This window comes from Heterodontus francisci, chromosome 16 (assembly GCF_036365525.1).
Source record: "Heterodontus francisci isolate sHetFra1 chromosome 16, sHetFra1.hap1, whole genome shotgun sequence".
NCBI classification, from domain to species: Eukaryota; Metazoa; Chordata; class Chondrichthyes; order Heterodontiformes; family Heterodontidae; genus Heterodontus; species Heterodontus francisci.
This window is the reverse complement of record NC_090386.1, coordinates 85,941,212-85,964,278: the sequence shown is the minus strand read 5'-3', so window position 1 is coordinate 85,964,278 and position 23,067 is coordinate 85,941,212. Positions and strand designations below refer to the sequence as shown.

Here is a 23,067-nt window from a genome sequence, read left to right as displayed (position 1 = left end):
TCTAACCAATAGGTACAGAGAAATGGTGTAAATCCCCGAGTTCAGGAATCACAGCTTTCATTCACCAACAATCGTTTGCAGCAGGAACAAAAAAAAATCTTGCTTTTACTAAATGTGTTTACTTTGACACAACATGCTTTAAAAAGTCTTTTTTCCTTGATAACAATTTCCTGACGTTTTCAGCAACAGATACAATTCTCAAGGTTAGCACGGGAAATGAAGTGAATTACTGCGGTCAGGAGTGAATACAAGTGACCTCTGGACGAGACAGTTAACAGATGGAATAACACTCGCGATTAGTTCGTGTTTTACGCTCCGGAACGCGTAAGACGATCGGGATGTCAGAGGGAATTCCCAGGGTTAGTTATGAGATTTTAAAGACAGGAGGAGGGGGAATCCCTTTGAAATAAACAATACCCTGGCAACAAGAAAGAGAGAGAGACAGATACATGACCGTCAGCCACTTGGAGAGAAAGCTATCAGCAACCACTCAGCGGAAAGGGACCATCAGGAGCGAGAATAACAGGTACAAGGCGCTCATTTCAAACACACAGCACACCCTCTGGTCTGGTCGCGCAGATAGTAATCCCGAGAATGCCACCTTTAACTCATCACTGGCCCAGAAATAGGAAACCCCAGTATTTGTATTGATTTTTTAAAAGCAAAGATCACTGACGCGTTTCTGTTGTGAATATAATGTGTCCAGAGAGAAATGTAACAGGATCAGACACAGTTGTGACATTTAATATACATGATTGAGGTGGGATGGTGACATTCGCAGTGTATTTTATATCATATTGGACAGTGATTAAAACAACTCACTGGTGTTTGTCGGATTAGAAATCTTAGATTTGAATATAGATGTTGTAGACAGGCAGATTTTGATTTCCAGGATCCTGTCCCCGAAGGCACTGTAATTGCCCCCGGCAGCAGTAAGCAGCCCCGAACTCCCCACTGTTTAAAACCCCCAAAGTATGAGCAACTTCCAAAGTATTTTGCATCGTTCGTAGGGGTTGGTGACGTTGGCCATCACGTGTGTCAGCGTTCTGGCGTCCGATGGGGTTTTTTTTGGTTGTATGTGTGAATCGTATCGTTTTCGTTTCGTCTTTCGCTCTGAGTGTGTGTGTGTATGAATTTGGAGTTTTATTTTTACATTTGAAAATTATTACTCGTTTCATTGCGACGAGATCAAAAAGAAATCACACACACACACACAAACCCAAGGAGCAAATTCAGCAGCGATCGGATAAAAGGGGGTGCCTCTCTCGATCGGTTATTGAAGGAGCCGGTTTTTAAAAAATATATCTGTAAGACATAAAGCAGTAGTAGCCCCAGCGTGAGGAACAGGAGGAGGCTGGATCGCCGAGGGGGTGAGTTGTGTTTGGGAAGCGGCAGCTGCTTTGCTACTTTAGATTGATACTCGATTGTTGCCACGTTCTAGAAGGCGCTACAATGTTGCCAATCCTCACTGCACCCACTCGGCTGCCCGTGTGTGTCTCTCCTCCTGTCTTCAATTCAGCACCCCCCCCAACTCCCCCCCCCCCCAAAAAAGGCAACAAGACCCAGGGAGAAAAGTAACCCAAATAAAATGGCGGCACGGCCACAACCGGAGACAGAGAGAGAATGTGTGTATGTAACGAACCGACGGGGTGAAATGAACGCGGCCACGGAACCGCTCCGTATGGGCACCGTTCTTCCCCCCCATACCCTTGCCTGCCAACTTGAGAGGGCGTCCGAGGCATAACACACAGGCTGGGTTCTATTCTAACCTATTTTATTTCCTTTACTTGCCCATTCTTCCCCCCCCCCCTTTTAAAAAAATAATAAATTCAATTGTATTTATTAAAGTACACAATGTATTCCCCCCTGACTGCCCAAGTAATATGAGTTTGCCTCAGCTTCTCCTTTCATTGCAGCCTCTGCTATGTGAATGGAGTTGAGTGGGGGAATAGAACGCGCTGTTGTTGATTATGAGGCTGAAATTGACCTCACTGAAACCGACCAGCGCTCAGATGACTGACCATTCAGCATGTCTGTGCGGGGACTGTCTGTGGCTTGCTGGCATGTTCCATTACACACACACACACACCATGTCTTTTATATTGCTCTATCCAGGAGAGTCTTTAAAAGAAATCTTAACCATATGAATTACTACAATTGCTATTTAATATTGTAATCTTTGGATGGCATTGTGTGTGCGCGTAACAGCCGTCACTCTATCTAAAAAAAAAGGTAAACTGTTCAGATCTTTTAAAAACCCCCAAAATAAGATGACTTTTTAAAAAATTGACATAATTTATTTAAATGGCTTACTTTAAAAAAAAAACCCCCGTCCATGTAATGTTCTGAATGGAGAGCATCCGATTTGTTACTTTTTTAAAGGGACAGGGTCTGTTTCTTTGTTTTCTTTTCTCGTTGGCCTACTGTAAATCAAGACTGAGAAGGATTTCCTGACTGCACATGCGTCTTAAAGCACCAGTGACTCACAGGACTGTTTAATAGACTCGGGGCGCTAAGCTTTAGGAATGAGCCTGAGAACGGATGCTTGAAGTCAGATTGGAACTTTCATTTGAAGTATTTCTGACTTTTACCAAGCCTTGCAAATATACTGAAAGTTACATTTGCATATTTTTAAAAAGCAGCTTCTACAAATACATTTATTTGTTGTTAAATAGTGTCTTCCCATTTCCCAGTGAGTCAGATTGATGATACTTTTAATTAAATCAAAATAAACCAGTAAAGTGTTTCTTCTGACTTTTAAATGGACTTTGCAACAGATACTGTGCACAAATATATTTGCAAAAATGTGGAGTTACATTGGAGAGTTTAATCGGTTTGATCTCTTTAACCTAGTGGATTTTTGAAGCGTTCGGGTTTAAAGTTCAAAGTTGCCCTCTCGTTATTGGATTGTCCTTTCCCCTCTCTGCCACAACGAGAGAGGGAGGAGTGAAAAGATGTCAGGCAAAACCACAGGCCTAATTCACCCCACCCTAACATTGGCCCATTGTTAGAATCATGGATGTGGGGCTGTCAGCTGGTTGATTTGGGCAAGCTACACTCTCCTCAGAAATCCCCCCCCCCCCCCCCCCCCCCACCTTGTGGATACAGTCTTCAGCTAGTAGCGAGTAGCAAAATTATTCCATCTGTGGGAGGCAGGGTGGAGTGCTGATCTCATACCCAACACCAAGCCTTTTTTCCATGGAAAATTTTAACCTGATGTAATGTTTGCCCAGATCCCATTTAACTGATTGTAGATAGGGTCGTATATGTAATATTAACCATGCTTTGGAAGAGGGAATAATTTAGAATATATAATGTTTACAAAGTGATAAAGAACAGGGTGGGTTCATTTGGAGAATATACTGAAGATTCCTCCCATGCCTCTGTTTGTCTCTGTCTCCCATTTTCCCATCCTTTCCACCCTCTGAATATGTCTCTGTCTCTTCTTGCTCTCCCTCCTTCTGTGCATTTTCTTCTGACTCTCTGTGTATGTCTCTCTCTTCCCCCCCTCCCCACCCCCACTCTCTGTGAGAATGGCTCTCTGTTACTTTTAGTCCACATGTCTCTTTTGCCATCCTCCATTGTGTTTTTGTCTCTTTCTGTTTGTTATCCTTGTTTTTACTTCTACTTATTTCCCACACCCTCCATCTTGCCTTGCCCCTTTCTAATCGTCACCAATCCTCTTTCTTGTTCTGCCCATCCTTTCGTCATCCTACCTTTCATCGGTCACTCACCAGCTGCTTCTTGCCCGTGACTACCCCTCCCCTCTTGCATTTTGCCATTTCAGTCCTCCTCCCTTCGTTCTTTGTCTCTTTCATCTCATCGAAGTGTAAAAAAGACAGTCTGTTGAGAGGGCAATTGTGCTTAAGATTTCACTTGAGTCCTGAAGTAGGAGGAGCACAGACTTGCCTTTAAGATCTCTCCTAGCATCTTTCTGTCAGTCGAGTAGCACTTGAAACTTCACTAGTTTTGGATACAGGAGAGCAATGTCTGTGTGCCAACTTCTCACATAACATTGTTAAAACTTGCATCCTTATCCTGACTATAAAATCACAGACTACATTATAGTGGATCTGCAATGCCGTTGGCATAAGGGGACTGGTTGTTTACATGGTGCACTGCAACAGAGGTAGGAAGTCTCAGTCTCAGTCTCTCTCTCTCTTGCTCTCCCTCTTGCTCTCTGTTAACTGGAGCCATGTATTATAAAAGTGTCTTTAAGGTAAAGTGAAGAGTAAGAGAGAGAGCTGCTTTTTTACTGTGCTTATTATTAACAGTGAAGAGGAGGACGTCATTTCAGCCTCTTGAGCCTGTTTCGCTATTCAGTTAGATCATGGCTGATCTGTATCATAATTCCATTTACCTATCCTGGTTCCATATCCCTTAATAACATTACCTAACAAAAACCTTACCAATCTTTGCTTTGTAATTTTCAACTGACCTCTAGCCTCAGCAGCCTTTTGGGGTAAGAGAGTTCCAGATCTCCACTACCCTTTGTGTGAAGAAGAGCCCAGCTCTAATTTTAAGGTTATGTTAAAAGCAATTATATAAAAGTAAGTTGTCGTTGTATGCTGCCCTTCTATGTGCTAGGGCAGCTAGCACTGGACGTGTAATACATGGGTCTTCCAGTGGGTTTGCCTCAATAACTTGAATTTATACCGTGCCTTTGAGCAGTAATCATCCTAAGGTGCTTCACAGGAGCATTATTAAACAAAATTTGACACTGAGTTGCATAGGGAGGTATTGGGACAGGTGACAGAACGTTTGGTCAGAGAGGTAGGTTTTAAGGATCTTGAGCATCTTTAAAGGAGGAGAGAAAAAGGCAGAGATGTTTAGGGAGGAAATTCCAGGGTTTAGAGCACAGGCAGCTGAAGAAGCAGCTGCCAATTGTGGAGCAATTAATTTCAGATAGAGAAGAAGGCTCAGTGAATCTCGTAGGTTTATTTTTTATTTTGAGATACAGCACTGAAACAGGCCCTTCGGCCCACCGAGTCTGTGCCAACCAGCAACCACCCATTTATACTAACCCTATAGTAATCCCATATTCTCTACCACCTACCTACACTAGGGGCAATTTACAACAGCCAATTTACCTATCACCTGCAAGTCCTTGGCGGTGGGAGGAAACCAGAGCACCCGGCGAAAACCCACACAGTCACAGGGAGAACTTGCAAACTCCGCACAGGCAGTACCTAGAATCGAACCCAGGCCCCTGGAGCTGTGAGGCTGCAGTGCTAACCACTGCACCACTGCACCCCCACTGTTTCTTCCAGGTAGCTCCAACACTTGACTTTGCTTTTCTCAAGGCTATCCCCTGTTGCACAGATACTGATTGTTGAAATCATCCTACTTGCACAGAGCAACTGTTTTTAGTTTTAAAAAAAAAATAAAATTGGCCCACAACAAATTGTTTTTTTGCTTTTCAGTTTTTAGATTATAAACTTGGACATCAGCAGTGGTGGGTGGTGGCCTCATTGAATATTGTACCCTCTGAGTTGCCGCAGAATCCTAAATAATTTAGAGAGTTAACTCTGCACTCAGTGGTGGGTTTCAGCTACACTTTTTGTGTGTGTGTGTGCACATTTTATATGCTACATTTCCATCCATTTCTATTGTTTCTGTCCCTTTATGCTTTATAGCAGCTGTTTAGTGGGTAGCTGAGGATGGCTGTTTTGCGTAGACCCAGCCCCTCCCTTCCTGGCAGTGACATCACACAGTATTGCTGCTGTGGGCAGCATCACTGCTTCCCACCCTGCCCCCTCCGCCCCCCTCCTCCCCACCCCCCCCCCATTGATATTACTGGAACAGGACTTCATGATATCACTGTTAGGGGAATTCTGAAAAAATGGCTGTTTGCAATCTGCCTCTGAACAGCAGATTTGTTTTTGATATTCTTGTTAACCATTAAACATGTGGACAAGGTGGATGGCTGGGGGCTGGTGAGCATACAGGTGGATGGCGGACTTTAGGGACCTGCATCATTTTTCCGGTTATTTATGGCTGGTTCGTATTCCTCAGGCCCCCTAGTCCCTTACCAAAAGGCTCTGTTTTAATGGGCTTGATTGAGGATCACAAGGGTTTGCAGGCTAGGCTCAGTGCTCCGTTAATATGTAAACTCTGCAAATGACTGCTATATCATTACTGTCACGATGGATTCATTTTTAGGCCCATAGCCTGCATTTGTGAACTGATTTGGGATTTTAAAAAATGTTACTTTAAAAACCAGGCTGTCTCTGCAATTTGTGCAGTTTTTATTGATGCATTCCAGTAACATAATTAAACATACTTTCAGCTGTTTTGTATTTCATGGAACATTTAAAATCACTGAGCAAATGACAAAAGAAACAAATTGTTTTTCACCATTTGAAGTTTCAGCCCTTAACGGAGGAAGGCCACAATTTTGATTTTAAGAAAATCACCCCTTTTTTGGGAGAATTTTCTTTCCTCCCCTCTAAGCATGCTCATAGCGACTGTGCTAAGTTTCCTGGCTCACTCTTCAAGACCACAAACCACAGGCAAGTCTTCACCTTGCAAGCCTTGGTAGTGAATGTCACAGGCTGTTTGTTGGACCTCATTGCCCAGCTAGATCTCGTCTGCATGCCTGATCGCCAGTAGAAATGACTGACAATAATTAGTAACCTGGTTCATTTCTTTCCCGGTTACCCCACCTCCCCTCCCCCACCCCAGTATAGTCTGGGAACATTGTGGCTGATTGTACTGCTTCCATTGCTCCTCTGGCTGTGATGAGCTCAGTCAGCACAGTCCATGGATTGAACCTAGGACCTTCTTTGCTCAGCTGCACAGCATGTAGTTCATTTACCCACAAATCCATTCAAGAAGCTATTCATGACTTTTAGGTAAAGCTTTGTTTTTTTGTGTGCCTATGGCTAAAGATGTGAAAAGGCCATCAGGATGTTAATAAGCCAAAGAGCTGACGTTAATGGGCTGATCCACTAAAACATGTGTTCCACAGAGTGGGTTAAGGGGGTGATCTTTCGTTCAGATTCCCCCAGTTTCTGTGATTTCCCTCGTCAATTCCACACCTGTTAGTATTCAATTTTAAGCAGTTAATGCTGCATGTACTGATTGTAATGTAGGCTGAATTTCTTAACCACGTTCAGCAAATGTAATTATTTTCCTGTAATCACTATTATTAATTGGGAGAGCCCCTTTACAGCTGCGTTTTATTTGAAAAGTCTTTACATTCAGGGCAAATTCTAGTTAGGGCTCTGTAAATTTTTAACCATGTATAAATTGTACTTGTACAAAATATCCAGTAGGTACATAGGGTCAACCATACTGTGTCCTGAAGATGGGAATTATGCCAAATATCTTCAGCTACATCACTAATGAAGTAACCAATTGTAAATATATTTAACCTTCCCTTATCACTCATTGTATTCAGCTGTACAGAACTTCAAATTTGGCCAGAGAGAAGGTGGTGCAGAGACGATTTGGAGTTGGGTGGGAAGGGAAGAGGAATATGGGTTGGGTTGGGGAGGGGAAGGGGTGTCTGTTTTTGTGCATCATTGATCAAAGAAAAGCTGTCAGTTTTCTGATTTCCCTTTTGGTGTTTGATGCCAGGATTTCTTAGTGTGCAAATTTAGGATCTATATTGAAAGCACATTCTTCTGCATTGGCTAAAGGTTTTTGTCAAATGGTTATTTAAAATTGCGTGCTGATCCAAGCATGCTAATTACCAGTCATGAAGTCATTTGTTCCATTTTATGTATCTCTTCTAATTTTATTACTGTGTCCATTTCTCAGCTGTTTCATGCTCCCTGGGTCCAAGCACGTTGGGCTCACTCGTATAGACCAGGAGGTTTGCTTTGTGTTCGTCACTTATCTCATGGTGACGATAACTGGCATGGTGAATTTTGAATAAGTTTTACTTTACTGTCTGGAGAAACACGGGTTCTTCAGGCTTACGAAGCAACTGAACAGAGAATCTTCTATAGAGATCAATGTAGTGAAGATGTTTCCATTTGTGGGGAAGTCCAAAACTAGTCACTAATAAATCCAATAAGGAATTCAAGAGAAACTTCTTTACCCAGGAAGTGGTGAGAATGTGGAACTTGCTACCAGGGGGAGCAGTTGAAACAAAATAGCATAAATGCATTTCAGGGGAAGCTAGATACACCCATGAGGGAGAAAGGAGTACACTGATAGGGTTAGATGAAGTAGGGTGGGAGGAGGCTTGCTGGGCTGAATGTCCTGTGCACAAGGCACTATGTAAACATATAGAAATTGTAAACCTGGGGCTGCTATTTTAAGATAAAATTATAATAGCAAGACCAGGGAGAATAGGTACAAACTTAAATGCAAATTTAGGGCTGATGTCGGGTAAGTTTTAACTCCGTGATCAACAGATGGGAACGATTTCTATGGAGGGTAATGGGGAAAAAAATCTTGGAATGTCTCTTTCTAGATTTGGATGAACCAAGGTGGGCCATTTATAATGATCTTGTGAACATACTTTTAAAAAGCATCTTGGTCTTGGCATCCATGCTGCAATTCTGTCGTTAACAAGCAGTTAAACTAAAATCTATGTGATGCGTGCAACTTTCTTCTTACATGAAGCTGTGCCGCCACTATTTCGTATGCAATGTGGAAAAGCTTACAGCCCACCCACCGCTTGACTATATTTCTCAGTCTCTGTACTAGATGCAAGGCTGTCTACCAGTAGGATATGGTGGGCTGCCAGTTATGTCTCTTTACCTGATTCCAGGTCTGGGAGCTGGAAGGAGATATAGCTCCTGGATTAAATGTCGCTGCTTTCCTTTACACCACTGCCAAGCCAAACCTTTTGGCAGGTGACCCACTTTCAGCCTTTTCCTAATGTGGCTTTGCAACTGGCTGTTCTGCAGATTGGGTTGGGGGATCGGGGGTGGGTAGGATGAATTGTGACTGACTCACCTGCCTTGTGTGAAGTAACCTGAAGCCCAGCCAAAAACTGTGGAAACCGCACATTATTACCAGTGTGGTACTGCCCAAGATGCCATACTAATGTGTTAGACTGGCAGAAGCTGCCAGCTACTTAACCCAGAAGGGTTAACCTTGAAGCAGAAAGCCTTGTGACTGAACACTGTAACATCCAGATAATGAGTTCAATTCAAAGACTTTTAGAATGCAATTATGTGCATTTAAAAATAAAGGTTGTGGATGAGACACTGTGAAGCCCAAGTGAGCCATGACGTTTGTGAAGGGATTGAGTCATACTGAGGGTTTATTTGCGTCGGGACTCGAGCTGCTACAGGCTTTCCTTCGTAAGTGCTGCATGTTCCTGTGCATTTACAGGGCTTGTACCACACCCCGGCTATTTATTCAGCTTGCAGTGTTTCATTTTCCAGGCTTGCATCTGTCAGCATTTGGAAACCCACTCCCTGATCTCGGGCTCACTCCTAGTTTTTTTTTTAGGGAGCCAGAAAGTCGGGCATATGGGATAGTGCAGCATAGAGTCTTCTAGAACATCCTGCTGCAGTCGGGCTGTGCCAGACACTTTTGTCAACTGCATTGCTGACAAGACAGGCTACTTTTTAATGCTAGCCCTGAATAAATGAAACAAACATGAGAATATGAAGAAAAAAACTGCTTTAGAATGGAAGGGGTTGAAGTGAGTCTGACCTTGGATGATTGTGTGAATGGAATTCTATTCTTAATAGCGACTTTCACCTCTTTAGGAAATCTAGGCTGACTGCTTTGTGGCTGAATTGCTATTTGAAATGCAGTCTCTGTTACGTAGGCAAATGCAGTAGTCAATTTGCACACAGCACGGTCCCACATAAAACCAACTAAAGAAATGACTGCTGTGCTCCTGAACTCTTTCTACCTTGACAGTTGTGTGTAAGTTCGAGAAACTTCTTCAGTTGCCTAGGCCCAAACCTCTGGAATTTCCTCCCAAAACTTCTCTGCCTCGCTACTTCGCTCTCTTTAAGTCACTCCTTTAAAAACATACCTCTTTGTCTAAGCTTTTGGTCACCGGTTCTAATATGTCCTTTTATACCTGGATGACAAATTTTGTCTGGTCATGCTCCAGTGAAGTGCCTTGGGACGCTTTACTATTGTTTTGTTTACTACTTAAAAGGTGCTATATAAATGTAAGTTATTATTGTTGATGTCACCACATTTGTGTGTTGTTAATACTGCTTTATGTTGCAGCCTATGACGGGCCAATCCAAATCTTTTGGATGAATGGTTAAAACCGAGGCCAAGGTGGGTGTAAAATATCCCATGGCCCTCTCGTGGATGTTTATCCCTCAATCAACACCACCCAAACTGATTACCTGGTCATTTTGTCATGTATTCTTTTCTTGGGACCTAGCTGTGTGCAATTTGCTTGCATAACAGTGATTGCATTTCAAAAAGTAATTCATTGACCATAAAGCACCGGACTTCCTAAGAATGTGAAGCAGCTACATAAATAAATGCAAATTCTCTAGGTTTCAATTAGTATACATCGTTAAAAAAGAAAAGCACTCCTTCCTTGATGGCTTCCCAGAGTCTTTATCCAGTAACTGGCCATATGGGCAAAGAGAGTTTCAGATCCATTCTGCTCTGAGCTGAGTCAGCTGATTGCAGCAGGAATAGTGGTAAGAACATTACACTTGACCCCAGAAACCCTGTGCTGGAGAGGATGAGAGTTTGACCAGGGTTTCAGGTGGTTTCCCCACCTCCCCCACCAACCCCGCTCCCCCCCCCCCCGCCCCCACCAATCTGCTGGAATTGTAGACATGTGGCCATCAAGTGAATACAGGAACAGGCTTGGCAGTGATTCATCTTGTGGGTGAATAATCAGCTGACATTCACTGCGAGGCTCATATGTGATTAATGGCCAGATGACGAGGTGCCAGGGAGTGCCTTTGTAATTGTATCCGAGCCAATCTTCAACATATGTAGCAGAGGCGGGGGTGGGGAGAAACTGGGAGACAAAATTGGAGGCAGTGAAGTACTGGTTAAGCGTTGTGCTCCTTTCACCCTTGGTAGGGTGGGAAGATGACCTGCTCCAGGGCTTCTCTGTAATTAGTTCCACCGTAGATTAATGATCCAACCTTCATTGTTACATAGGGGATGACCAAAAGGAAGGGCCATGAATACAAGATATAATAAATCCAATAGAGAATTCAGGAGTACCTCTTTACCCAGAGAGTGGTTAGATTGTGGAACTCACTACCATTTCGAATAGTTGAGATGAATATTATAGATGCAGTTAAGGGGAAGCTAGATAAGCACATGAGGGCAAAAGGAATAGAAGGAAATATTGTTACAGTTGGGTGAAGTATGGTGGAAGAGCATAAGAAATAAGAGCAGGCATAGACGATATGGCCCCTTGAGCCTCCACTGCCTTTCAATCAGATCATGGCTGATATTCTACCTCAGCTCCATTTTCATATCCCTTAGTGCCCAAAAGGAGGAGGCGCATGTGGAGTATAAACACTAGCATAGACCAGTTGGACTGAATGGCCTGTTTCTGTGCTGTAAATTCTATCTAATAAATAGGAAGAGGAACCTTGGGATGGGGTGGCAGGGGGAAGTACGGCTATTTGTGCCCTTGCTTTTCCTTCTCTGCGGGGAGAGGCATTTGTTCCCCACTTGGTGTTGCTAAGGGGGAAACTCTTAATTTGAATGGAATGGGTGGGGAGTGGGGAGAGAGTTGCTTGGGGTTGTATTTGCTGTAATGCAAGTTGGAGTTCTCGGGACCCTATAATTTAATATGGTTAAGTACTCATGGCATTTTTTCCACTTAAAAGTAATTCAGAAACATGCCAACTGTATCGACAGTGGTAGCTGCGGTGTTGTTTTTCTGTCTCTGTTTTGTTTGTTTATTGAGACAAAAGTGCAGATGACAGAAACTAATTTCCTGCATTATCATCCTCGAGACACAAGAGCACAAGAATTCGGAGCAGGAGTAGGCCATTCGGCTTCTTGAGCCTGCTCTGCCATTTGATAAGATCATGGCTTATCTAAATGTGGTCTCAACTCCACTTTCTTGTCTGCCCCCCATAACCGGTGACTCCCTTGTCGATCAAAAATCTAACTCGGCTTGAATACATTCAATGACCCAGCCGCCACTGCTCTCTGGGGAACAGAATTCCAAACAGTAAAGGCCCTCTGAGAGAAAAAATTTCTCCTCATCGCAGTCTTAAATGGGAGACCCCTAATTTTTAAACTGTATCCCCTAGTTCTAGACTCCCACACAAAGGGAAACATCCTCTCGGCATTCACCGTGTCAAGTCCTTTCGGGATCTTATATGTTCCAATAAGATCACCTCCATACAGTCATTTGAACAGAAATTGTACCACAGTGGAAACTTTGCATTGTGAGTAAATATCCAGGGTTACCAGCTGATATTGTTGAGTTGGATGGGGAGGGACTCTTGATGTTTATCAGGTTGGTTGTTGTCGCCAGAGAGTGGACAGTGCTTTACACGTTTGAGGCCTCAGTGAGAATGTTAGCACAGTGCTGTGTTAGTAAGGTAACAGCCGACAGTAGCTTTGCATTTAATATGGGCGTTTGTCTTTCTTCTGAAAATGTGACTTACACTCGGGCCCAGTTCTATAGGCCTTCACCTCACCCAAGTGGCCATTCATATGGGAGCAAATATTGGCGAGCTAGGTGATTGTGGGTTTCAGAGACAACTAAGTTTTGCCTTTGCCCAACTTTCACAAACACTTATAAAGGGGTCACTGGTTAACTTTTGGCAGTGGGAGTTCTGGTTCCTATTGCTTTGTTCTTTTCCTTCCCCAGCCTCCTCCTTCTTGCCCGACCCCCCCACCCCCCCCCAAAAAAAAATTCAGTCTGTAAACCTGAGGGCAGTTATAGCAACTCCAATACCAGTCTGGCCAAGATTAGCTGAAGTTGCCAGCTTCCAAAAACTGGCTCTTTAAACAGCCAGCAATATCACCAATATATAATTGCCATATTTGCCAAGGCTGGTATTTTAAAACCAGATCTTCATTGAAACTGGTCTAGTGCAATAGGAAAGCAGCTTAACTCACTGAGGGGTTGTTTCTGAGACCTTAGTCATCTGCATACCTCAGTACCACACCACACACTCTTTAGTCAGCGTACCATTGCAACAAAATATTATTAGTCAGTACTTGCTTTTGTGGCTGGCTTCCAATCTTGCTCATCCCCCCCATCCCGTAAGCTTGAGCTCATCCAGAACTCTACTACCTGTATATTAACTTGCACCAAGTCCCGTTCAACTGTGCTCACTGACCTACATCAGCTCCCAGTCCGGCAACTCCTCGATTTTAAAATTCTCACCCTTGTTTTCAAATCCCTCCATAACCTCTTCTCTACCTCTGCAACCTCCTCCAGCACTACAACCTTCTGAGATCTCGGCACCCTTCCAATCCTGGCCTCTTGCGCATTCCTGATGTTAATCGCTCCACCATTGACCGTCATGCCTTCAGCTGCTGGAGCCCTGAGATCTGGAATTCCCTCCCTAAACCTATCCACATCGTTACCCCTCTCTCCTCCTATAAGATGCTCCTTAAAACCTTTTTGGTGATGTGTCCTAATATCTTCTTGCAAGGCTTGGTGTCATGTTTTGTTTGATAATGTTCCGGTGATGCAACTTGGAGCATTTTACTACATTAAAGGCTCTATATAAATGCAAGTTATTGCAGTTTGTTGTCTTGTCACTCATGCATCACTGAGCCACACTCATCCCTTTTATTTGTCATTAAATTAAAATATCTTAGCCAATGGACTTAAAAATTTTATATTTAAATGCTAGCCACTGTCAGGTTGCTTATTGATGAGGATGACGTGAACTGTACAGGTTGTACATGTACATGAGTACTTTTTTTGTTTTTAACTATTGGTATCTGTGATCCTCATGACTTCACATGAACAATAAAAAGGCTGAACAAAGTGCAGTTTATGGCAAGCTTTCCAACAGTCTTCCAGTAACTCTTCATTATTGTGTCTCGTTTGAATAACCTGGGGAGTTTGTGGGAAAAATAAAAGCCCAAGTTGCTACATTACCTCACTTGGTGGGTGGTTATTACGGCCGTCGTGTTGGGTCAGGTTTGGGAACGCACACAGTGAAGGTGGGCGGGGTCTTTCCTATAAAATAGCCGACCCGATTGGCTCGCTGCCTTGACTCTTGGGAATTTGGCTCAGGCGTCAGCTCAAGCTAACATTTTGGGAAGGAAGCCACAAGCTTTTGTTTGCGTGGAATCGTTATGCTATTCCCAACTAAGCCTACCCTGGCCTTTCTGGCTTTGTTGCTTTTTTCTTATTTAAACAGAGGATGGTTATAAACTCCTGCTACAACATGATGTTACATGACGCTGGCCATTTGAAATGGTAATTAGCAATTCTATTTAAAGGCTTGAAGGCCAATTTATTCACAATTCCCGGACTATCTCTGCCCACTGTCACATTTCACCGCCCCCCTCCCCCTCCCCCCCCCCACCCCCCACCACCTGGAGTAGACTGTTGGGACGGATTCTCCTAAAGTAAAACTCTCCTTCTTCCCCTCAAACACCATTCCATCTGCTGTTTTCACACGAGCTGCCTGTGACCGAGCTCTGGGCAAATTGCTGGAAGCTCTTGAAGTTGCTATTTATACCACATTAGCCAGCTTGTATTGGGGGTTTGAATTGCCATTCAGGGTCATTGACACCTCTTTGTCTTGTGGGGAGGGGGCGTTGGGGGGGTTAATGCAAGAAAGATTTTAGTCAAAGTTAGAATTTACCCCCACGTTGTGCAGTTTATAACCCAGTTCACTGACAGGATAACTTCAGGTTCCATCAACAACTTTCTCTTTCTTAGTAATTGTTTGTTTATATCTTGCCTCACCACCACCCATCCACCCCAACCACACACCAAAGGCAAAGACCAACCTTCAACCTTGAGCATTGGAGTGTTGAACTTGTTTTTTTTTATATAATGAAGACCTGTAACCAGAGCAATGATTGTGGGAGGTGTTGTTTTATGGCTACAGTGTTGAGCCCTGCCCCCTTCTGTCTGATCAGGTGGTTGTTCCAAGAAACACCTTGAGTCTTTTTATTGTATCAAGGCCTTATCGAAATCTAAGCTGTTATACGAAGAAGAGCAGAAGCATTATTGCCACAGCTTGGCCAGCGGCCCCTCTTCAACCAATACCACCAAAAAGGTTATCTGGCTATTAATTGCATTTGGAAACAGAGGAAGCGGGAAACGCTCAGCAGACCAAGCAGCTTTGTTGGAGAGAGAAGCAGAGTTAACAATTCAGATCACTGACCTTTCACCAGAACATCAAGCATTAAACTGCATTGATGTCTCTGGAATATTCCCGGCATATTATGCCTGCTGAGTTTGTTTACGCAACAGCAATTGCAGCATTGCAAAAATAATTCATCGTGTGGTGCGCTTATCAAGGGCGCTATCTAAATGTGGAGTATTTCTTTCAGAGTGTTGTGGTAGTATGAAAATTATCCTTCAACTTAAATATAAAATGGTGGTTAGGCCTTCTTGAGTCCCACTAACCTGATGTGGTCCTTAAGTGAGCCAGCACTGGCATCTTTTTGTTAGGAATTGATTTTTTTTTTTTCATTTTGTCCATTGTTTGAAGCTGAGAGCTTTGTATCCTGCAATCCTCAAATTAATTCCTTTTTATCAAAATGAAACAGATTGTTTTTTTTAAGTCGCGTTTTGTAAGGTATCACCCTTGGATTAGTGCTAGCGCCATCGCCTCTGTGTCAGAAGGTTGTGGGTTCCACTTGAGAGACTTAAGCACAGAATTCAAACTGGCACCTGAGTGCAGGACTGAGGAAATGCTGCACCATCAAGAGGTGGTATATTTTGGATGCGGCATTAAACAAAAGGCTCTGTCTCACCCCTCAATTGGATGTAAAAGATCCAATGCCATTCTTCAAAGAAGAGCTGGCCATATCTATTTCCCTCGTGTCCTGGCCAAGATTTATCCCTCAATCAACATCACTAAAATTGATTATCTGGTCGTGAATCTCATTGCTGTTTGTGGGAGCTTGCAGTGTACAAATCAGCTGACATGATTTCTACAAGAAACATTGACACTTCAGAGTGGCTGCAAAGCGCTTTGGGATGTCCTAATGTTGTGAAAGGTGCTATATAAATGCAAGTTACTTAATGCTAATTAGGATATCTGTTCCTTCAACATACACCATTAGCTATCGTCGTGCATCTGTATAATTATGCCTAGGATTACAGAAGTATTTAAATATTAAAGAAAGTAAAATTAAATTTGGTGGTAATATTTACAATGATTAGCAAACCTACATGCTTCGCCTCCACTCTAACACTGACTCCATTGACATGGACATATCCTCACCTCAGAGGGCTGAGTTTGCTTACTGACTCCATTGACATGGACATATCCTCACCTCAGAGGGCTGAGTTTGCTTACATCTCTCTTCACCCCTCCCCAATGTGGAAAGGTGGGCACCAGACATATTCCAACATTCCACGGAGCAACGTGTTGCCGCTTCAGTGCACTTGTCCTCATCCGCTATTGCTGTTTAATCCTGTGTATATTCATTCCCTTTTAGAAAAGAAGTGGGTCTTGAGAGGAAAGTATCTTTCTTGAAAGGATGCAGTGAAGTTGCCAATCTCAAAGAACCATCTGATTTTAACTGGGAAGAGCTCGGAACAGATGACTTTAGGCACAATGCACAGAATACAGTATTTAATGCAGTGTGGGAAAGAAAACTTCCATGTTTAGCTGAGTTTAGGCAGTGTTGATGTAAAGCACTGTTATTTACTGAGTGATTTATTGTAGTAATGCTGCTCAGACAATAAGCTTTAACAATTACTCTGCAAATCTGGGTGAACCCACCTGTCATCTGTTTTTATCCCACCGTACACACACACACACACACACACACACACACACACACACACACACACATCAAACTAGTCCATTTCTCTGCCATTGTTCCTCTACTGTTCTGATTTGAAAATGGAGAAAGCTGTCAGCTAGCAAGGAGGGGAGAGACAGAACCTGACAAATGGGGTTTGTTTTTGTCTCCGCCAGAACATTGTCATGTCACTTCAAACCTGGGTATTGTACGTGTGCAGGGTCAGTTATTAGGTCAGCTCTGAAGTGGGGACGATGCAAGGTGGAACTTCAGGTGATAGATTATTAAGTTGCGGCAAGTTCAGATCCAGCAGCTCAAAACTGGGCCTCCAGGAGGCGCTGTGGGCCATCAGCAGCAGAATTGTATTCCACTACAATCTGTAACATCATGACCTGGCATATCCCACACTCTACCATTACCATCAAGTCAGGGAACCAAGCTTGGTTCAGTGAGGAGTGTAGAGGAGCAGCACCAGGTGCCCCAAAAAATGAGGTGCAACCCGGTGAAGCAACAACATAGGATTACATACATGCTTAACAGCAGAAGCAGCATGCTAGAGACTGCTCTAAGCGATCCATAACCACTAGATCAGATTAAAGCTTTGCAGGCTTGCCACATCGCGTTGTGAATGGTGGTGAACAATTAAACATCTAACAGGAGGAGGAATTTCCATGAACATCCTGATCCTCCATTACAATGGCCTGCACGTGAGTACAAAAGGCAAGGTTGTAGTGTTTGCAACCATAAATACTGAGTGGATGATCCATCTTGGTCTCCTCTTGAGGTCCCCACCATCACTGATGCCAATTTCCAGCCAATTAGATTCATTCCACGTGACATCAAGAAACAACTGAGCAAAGGCTATGGGCCCTGACAACATCCCAGCTGTAGTACTGAAGACTTGTATTCCAGAACTAGTCAGGCCTCTAACCAAGCTGTTCCAGGACAGCTACAACACTAGCATCAACCCAACAAAGTAGAAAATTGCCCATATATGTCCTGTCCACACAAAAAGCAGGACAAATCCAATCTGGCCAATTACTGCTCTATCAGTCTACTCTCAATCATCAGCAAAGTGCTGGCAGGTGTTGTCGACAGTGCTATCAAGCAGCACTTACTCAGCAATAACCTGCTCACTGATGCTCAGTTTGGGTTCTGCCAGGACCACTCGGCTCCAGACTTCATTACAGCAAACATGGATAATAGAGCTGAACTTCAGAGGTGAGGTGAGAGTGACTACCCTTGACATCAGGGCAGCATTTGACCAACTGTGACATGAAGGAGCCCTAGTAAAATGGAATCAGGTGGAAAAATCTCCAATGGTTGGAGTTAGACCTAGAACAAAGCAACATGGTTGTGGTTGTTGGAGGTCAATCATCTCAGCCCCAGGACATCACTGCAGGAGTTCCTCAGGGTAGTGTCGTAGGCCCAACCATCTTCAGCTGCTTCATCAATGACCTTCCTTCCATCAGTGGGAATGTTTGCTGATGTTTTCCACAGTGTTCAGTTTCATTTGCAGCTGCACTGATAATGAAGCAGTCTGTGCCTGCAGGCAGCAGGATTTGGGCTGACAAGTGGCAAGTAACATTCGTGGTACATGAGTGCCAGGCAATGATCAACAAGACAGCATAACTACCTCCCCTTGATATTCAATGGCTTTACTATTGCTGAATCCCCCACCATCAACATCCTGGGCATCACTGTTGACCAGAAACTTAACTGGATTAGCCACATAAATAACGTGGCTACAAGAACAGATCAATTCTGCAGCAAATGACTCTCCTCCTAACTCCCCAGAGCTTGTCCACCATCTACAAGACACAAGTCAGGAGTGTGATGGAATACGCTCCACATGCCTGGATGGGTGCAGATCCAACAACACTCAAGAAGCTCGACACCATCCAGGACGAAGCAGCCCACTTGATTGGCACCCCATCCACCACCTTCAACATTCACTCACGCCTGCAGTGTGCACCATCTACAAAATTTGGCAGCAATTTCCAAATTTGTGACCTCTACCACCTGGAAGAACAACCTCAGCAAGCAGGCGCATGGGAATGCCACCACCTGCAAGTTCCGCTCCAGTCACACATCATCCTGACTTGGAACGAGATTGCCATTCCTTCACCGTCGATGGGTCAAAATACTGGAACGCCCTTCCTAACAGCACTGTTGGTGTACCTACACCACGAGGACTGCAGCGGTTCAAGAACGCAGCTCACCGCCACCTTCTCGAGGGCAAGTAGGGATGGGCAATAAATGCTAGCTTTGCCAACGATGCTAGATCCTATGAATGATTAATTAAAAATGTTGAAAGATACGATTCAAAATCAAGATAACCAACCACCCTCGCCCAATATTGTCTGCCTGGCAAGAAGTCGTTACTACATTACTTTTGAGATGAAGTTAAGGGGGATGTGTTATCTGCCTGAATTTCCCCAGCCATAATCCTATTTGTGCAGTAAATGGTTCAATACAGTTTGCTAAATGTTAAATGTTCTATTAAAGGGAAGTGCATTCAACTGAATTGACGCATAATACCAAATATTCTGACCGGAAATTCTAATGTATTGATATTCCTCGGTTGTTTTAAAGAACAATATCTTTGTGCTTGTTCCTGTGCCTCTCAGTTGCCCCTCACAACAGTCTGACACTTGTAAAATGCCAATTAGGCATTGTCATCAATTGAAATCAGATTTTGAAAAAGGTTTCCCCTTGTAAAGGGCCACAGACAATAAACACTAAAACAAAAGGACATTTATCAAAATGAATCATGATTTTGTTCCTAGTGGCTATGCACTTCAATCCCGCCGGTGCCCACCGAACACAGACAGCCTCAAGCATACCAGCAGACACCGTGTTGCCTCCCTGGGGATACCCGGGTGTGGACATTGCCGCGGAGGAGAGGCAGGACGTTGGGCCAAATGAGCCCCTTGACTGTGCCCTGCCTGGGCTTGTGGATGACCCAGGAGACGTCCCTCAAAGAGGTCCTTCACTTGCCCCCCCCCACCCCGGCAACCTCTCCAAACAGAGTGACAAAATGTCAGGAGCGTGGGACTGAACTACAGACAGAAAATGAGGATCAACCCCTTCAAACAGTAGAAAATGGGGCTGCAACCCTTTGCAATGGTGTTCTATGTTTAAAACATTTTTTTTACATAGTTACAAGGACTACAGTACGGAAACAGGCCATTCGGTCCAATTGGTCTGTGCTCGTGTTTTTACTCCATATTGGTCTCCTCCCACCCCACCTACCTTCCCCCTTTGTTTTAGATTGGTCTTAGAGTTGATTCTGGGTTGGCTTTAGAGATGCGTATCAGAAGCAGCTTGGTAACAGACATTTTGGGTTGGATCTTGTCCCCCTATCGGTGGGTTCCGTGGTAGGGGGTGGTGCTGGCAAATTGGAGCGGCAAAGGCTGCCACAGAAACCAACGCCAGGATTGCCGGGCCTAATCTTCCTGGGGCAGGATAAGCCGATGACGGCCTTCCCGCCCAGAGGCCGGTTGAGGCCCAGAGAAAATGCAGAGGTGCGGTTCTCCCCAACTTTTCGGCTTGGCGTCAGGAGCCCTGCCTTCTGCATAAAATCCAGCCCTTTGTGTGGAGTTTCTCCTTTGGTCCTTTGATCCTGTGCCAGCTCTGTGAAAGAGCTAACCAATTAGTCCCATTCCCCTTCTCTTTCCTCAATAGACCATCAAATGTTTCCTTTTCAAGTTTATATCCAATCCCCTTTTGAAAGTTATTCCTGAATTTGCATCCACCATCATTTCAGGCAGTGCATTCCAGATCATAACACCAACACATCATCAACTGGTAACTGATGGATGTTTTCAACCACGTTCTTGAGATGAGAATCACATTTTGAGCAGCTTCATTCCTACCTTGTGGAATTTCGAGTCAGAGTAAGCAGACTGTTGCCCCTGGACAGTGTTTCTGTGCACCAGGAAGGACAGAGTGGTGAAGCCTGGACTTCAAAGGAAACCAAGAAGAACTGGCAATTTCTCACTGCGCTTTTCAAAAGCTGTTATTAATAGAACCATTATTTCCTGTTGCCAGTCAAACTCGCTTGAAAAGTGGTGGGTTGTGGTTTCAAAAAAAAAAACAAGTCTTGATGAGTGGATGGCTCTCTGAAAAGCCCACTGAGGAGGGGTTTGAACCAGGGGACAAATGGAGAGCGATGTGCATTTCAATACCACTTTCCTAACAAAGCTGCATGTTTTGACCCCAGGACCTGCCTTAGGGGACAAAAAAAATGCATGTCTGATTTCTCCATCAGTTGTTTTTCACTGATCTCCCCCTCTCTCTGAGAGCTAATGGAAAAGTTTCTTTTCTGTATTCTCTGGAGTTTAGATGAATGAGAGGTGATCTCATTGAAATCTATAACGGCTCGACAGGATTGAAGCTGAGAGGCTGTTTCCCTCGCCTGGAAAGTCTAGAACATGGGGTCACAGTCTCAGGATAAGGCAGCGGCCATTTAGGACTGAAATGCAACATTTCTTCACTCAGAGGCTTTTGAAACTTTTGGAGTTCTCTACCCCAGAGAGCTGTGGATGCTCAGTCGATGCGTATATTCAAGACTTCGATTTTTGGGCACTAAGGGAATCAGGGGATATGCTCCTGCTCCTATTTCTTATGTTCTTTGTTTTGTTGCACAGATGAGATGCCCAAACTTTGAATAAAGAATTGTCAGGGCGAACAGTGGTAATTGCGGTCGTCTTTGGTCAGCTGAGCAGTCTTGGTGACTTTGCTGTGCCTGCTCCCATGACATAAACAATGCTATCAGTTCTGCCCATTATTGTGGGGGGAGTGCATAACACACAAGCCACAATGAGAACCGGTCGGACCACCTGGCATCGACCTAGGCACCGGAAACGGCAACGGCAAACCCAGCCCTGTTGACCCTGAAAAGTCCTCCTTACTAACATCTGGGGGCTTGTGCCAAAGTTGGGAGAGCTGTCCCACAGACTAGTCAAGCAACAGCCTGACATAGTCATACTCATGGAATCATACCTTACAGACAATGTCCCAGACACTGCAATCACTATCACTGGGTATGTCCTGTCCCACCAGCAGGACAGACCCAACAGAGGTGGCGGGACAGTGGTCGACAGTAGGGAGGGAGTTGCCGTGGGAGTCCTCAATATCGACTCCGGACCCCATGAAGTCTCATAGCATCAGGTCAAACATGGGTGAGGTAACCTCCTACTGATTACCACCTACTGCCCTCCCTCAGCTGATGAGTCAGTACTCCTCCATTTTGAACAGCACTTGGAGGAAGCACTGAGGGTGGCAAGGGCACAAAATGTACTCTGGGTGGGGGACTTCAATGTCCATCACCAAAAGTGGCTCGGTAGCACCACTACTGACTGAGCTGGCCGAGTACTAAAGAACATAGCTGCTAGACTGGGACTGCGGCCGGTGGTGGGGGAACCAATACGAGGGAAAAACATACTTGACCTTGTCCTCACCAATCTGCCTGCCGCAGATGCTTCTGTCCATGACTGTATTGGTAGGAGTGACCACCGCACAGTCCTTGTGGAGATGAAGTCCCGCCTTCACATTGAGGATACCGTCCATCGTGTTGTGTGGCACTATCACTGTGCTAAATGGGATAGATTTCGAACAGACCTAGCAATGCAAAACTGGAGTCAATGAGAATCAGGGGGAAAACTCTCTGCTGGTTGGAGTCATACCTAGCGCAAAGGAAGATGATTGTGGTTGTTGGAGGGCAATCATCTGAGCTCTAGGACATCACTGCAGGAGTTCCTCAGGGTAGTGTCCTAGGCCCAACCATCTTCAGCTGCTTCATCAATGACATTCCTTCAATCATAAGGTCAGAAGTGGGGATGTTCGCTGATTATTGCACAATGTTCAGCACCATTCACGACTCGTCAAATACTGAAGTAGTCCATGTAGAAATGCAGCAAGACCTGGACAATATCCAGGCTTGGGCTGATAAAAGTGGCAAGTAACATTTGCGCCACACAAGTGCCAGGCAATGACCATCTCCAACAAGAGAGAATCTAACCATTTTCCCTTGACATTCAATGGCATTACCATCGCTGAATCCCCCACTATCAACATCTGAGGGGCTACCATTGACCAGAAACTGAACTGGAGTAGCCATATAAATACCGTGGCTACAAGAGCAGGTCAGAGGCTAGGAATCCTGAGGCGAGTAACTCACCTCCTGACTCCTCAAAGCCTCTCCACTATCGACAAGGCACCTGTCAGGAGTGTGAT

General features: G+C 44.3%; 1 protein-coding gene across 5 annotated transcripts in view; it reads left to right on the top strand.

Annotated features, from left to right (window-relative positions):
- Positions 1-203: 203 nt before the first annotated feature.
- The window catches only part of zhx3b (zinc fingers and homeoboxes 3b), an 81,636-nt gene continuing 58,772 nt past the window's right edge, over positions 204-23,067 (top strand). For 3 of the 5 annotated variants that reach the window (XM_068048513.1, XM_068048514.1, XM_068048512.1), the window contains exon 1: positions 204-526. The gene's annotated coding sequence lies outside the window, so the exon portion shown is untranslated. Of the gene's footprint in view, positions 527-1,059; positions 1,371-23,067 lie in introns of those variants that run through there. The other 2 variants (XM_068048510.1, XM_068048511.1) reach the window with 1 other exon arrangement.